Consider the following 3,174-nt stretch of genomic DNA (forward strand, 5'->3'; position numbering starts at 1 on the left):
CGAGTTCGTTATAAACTTTTTTTCAGATGAGAGAAGTTAAAAGAGAGAACAAAAGAAACAAACATGGGTGGGGCCACCCAAATTTCCAACACCAAACCCTCCTAACATTTATAATGCTCGAATGATTCCGTGTGGACGAGACTACTCAAATTACTCAGGGACTGCGAAGTAGGAAACCAATGATTCCATAAGGACGGAAGGAACATGAGGGACCCACTCACCAACAGAATCTATTTTCTAGACTGGCACGCATGGAAGTCATATTTTTGGCAAATTGTACATTTGTGTAGTGCTCAAGTTCATCTATGCCAGTATGTCACAGCATATCTCCTCGCCGGCCATGTAGGCCGGCAGTAATAGAATTTGTATTGACAGATAATTTTTCTCTTCAGAAGGATCGTGATAATATGCTGCTTGTGTTTCCTAGCTTGTCCGGGCTTCGAATTCTTAACCTTATATTATAAAGCATCGGTCTTCAATCAACTGAGCAGAACCCATGAGCTCTGTTATTTTTTTTTCTTTCTTTAGGCTCTATTTGACGAGTCCGGATCTTCTCCCCGTTAGGGAGCACTCTGTGCTCTCCCATGCCTTCCTGACCACAAAAATCAGTGGGGCCTACGGTGAAAAACACTTTTTGAAAAAAAAATTTAAAAAAAAACTTTTTTTTTTCACCGGTGGGCCCCACTGATTTTTATTGTCAGGAAAGCATGGGGGAGCACTGCCCTGACGGGGAGATGATCCAGATTCCTATTTGACATGATTTTCATGTTTAGTTTTTACCTATTTTTTGAAAATTAGTAAAAATAACATTTTGGGTCCAAATACAAAAATGGTTTAGTAATCAATTGATACGACGTATTTTTAGCTGAAAAAATACGTTTGGTATATCCTTTGATAAAAATGATTTTTTTTAAGGTTTGAAAATTAATTTATAAAAAAAAATATTCAAACCCTTTCTAAGTGTCATCATTCATAACAGTCTCATAAACTACCAAATTAAGTTCCGTAAGATGCTGATGGAGTTGAGCCTTTTCAGTCTTTTATTTTCTCATGAGGGGAAGAAAACTATTATTCAAGCAGTTGCAACCACCTAACCTACATATACAATATTTAGGAGAAAGATTCAAGGATTGGATTTAAGAATAAAGGAAGTTAGGTTTTTTTTTTTTCTTTCAATTTTGTTTTACAAATACTGGTTCATTGTTTTAGAGATCCTATATCTTTTTAAGGAGATAATAAAGGAATTTGGAGATCTTGTCTCTTCCAGGGAGATATTTATCTGTAATAATTAATATTTTTTAACTTCAAATTAATGGTTAGGAACTTAGGATAATGATTAAATAGTTCAAAACGAATTCTGGGAAAGAATAAAGGAATTTAGGGGTTTATAGTGGGCAATCATGGTTTTTCATACATAATGGTTTGATTGAGAGAATCAAGGGAATGAGATAATTAATGTTTTTTAACTTCAAATTAATAGTCAGAATAGTGATCAAATACAAATAAAATTTAATTGATTAATTTTGATCTTATAAAAAAGTTAAAGTCTTTATGTATAACAGTTTTTTGGGCACCTTTTGTAACTAAAAAATAAGATCATTTTGTCTAACTAAAAAAATTATCACAAGTAAAAGTAAATGGATAATCTCGACCTTATAAGAAAATTTTAATTTTTAATAGCTTTGTGGGTAGTCTTTATTAATAGAAAATATGATCATTTTGTCTAACAAAAGATTTGTCATTTTTGAAAGTACAGCACTTTTAGATAATAGTACATTAATTGTTAGACAAATCAATGTTCTACTACTCTGCATATATGTTATGCTCTCACATGATAGCATTTGCAACCAATCACCAATGACATAACTAAATCTAGAGACACTTCATAGCCCTCGTTAAAGGAGGAGGAGGAGGAGCTCGTTCCATATCCCATCAAAGAGATGGAGCAAAGGAATAAGAAAGAGAAAGCAAAAAAGAGGGCTGAATTGAATGATATGGTGAAAGGCATCTCAGTGAGGAACAGAGTTCCATGAACGACACACCTGTTGTTTGCAAATGACTATCTTCTCTTTTCAGAGTTAAAGTTGGTAGAGGTGAACCATTTGAAGGCGTGCTTAGATGTCTATTGTCAAGCTAGTAGACAAGAGATAAACTTGAAGAAATCACTACTCACTTTCAGTCCTAACACTCTACCTAGATTTAAGAGATGGTTCTCCAAGTTGTTAAGAATTCCATATGGAGCAGGGCCCTCAAAATATTTAGGCTTACCAACTGAGATTGGAGTGGTGAAGTTTGTGGTCTTCAAAGAAATAGCTGAAAAAACAAGTAAGAAGGTGAATGGTTGGAGGAAGAATCAATTATTATCACATGCAGGGAGGAAAGTGCCCATCAAATCGATAGGGGTGGCTATACCAAATTATGTTGCATTTCACTTTTTACTTTCCAATTCCATTCACGATACTATAAGGAAGGATCCTAGTAATTTCTTTTGAGGACAAAAGAAGGAGCATAAGATCCACTGGATCTCCTAGACTAGACTATGCAGATCTAAGGAAAGGGGAGGGCTTGGATTTAGAGATCTCGTTTTACAAAATCAGACTCTCTTGGCGAAGGTGGCATGGAGACTTTTTTAGGATCCTAACTCACTTTGGGCTTTTTTCATTAAGGCTATTTATTTTCCCTCTAGTAGTTTTCTTAAAGCAAGAAAATGTAACAAGCCATCTTGGGCATGGTGGAGTGCACTAGTTGGGAGAGAAGTATTGTATGATGGTCTTTTGTGGAAGATTGGCAGGGGAGAAGATGTTATGATTTGGGATGACAATTGGGTGGGTACGGCTGAAAATTTCAAGGTCTTAACACCAAAACCAATCAATTGTTCTATCTTGGAGGTGACGGAGCTGATAAATCCCACTACAAGGGAGTGGAGAACTGATTTGCTAAATCATTATTTCATGGAGGAAGACAACAAAAGAATCCAAAGGATCAAACTTAATTTATTCTCATCATAGAATAAATTAGTTTTGGGGGCCTCCAAAAATGGGATTTTCTCTTCCAAGTCAGCCTATCATCTCTTGAATAACAAGAGGGACAAGAGAATGAATCTTCAACCTTCATCGTCTAGAGAGCAAGTGTCTACTAGAGTATGAAATCTCATATGGAAGAGTAAGACCATGC

Source organism: Hakea prostrata, chromosome 5 (genome assembly GCF_041222555.1).
Source record: "Hakea prostrata isolate BN-2017 chromosome 5, UWA_Hpros_2, whole genome shotgun sequence".
In the NCBI taxonomy this organism is placed as follows: Eukaryota; Viridiplantae; Streptophyta; class Magnoliopsida; order Proteales; family Proteaceae; genus Hakea; species Hakea prostrata.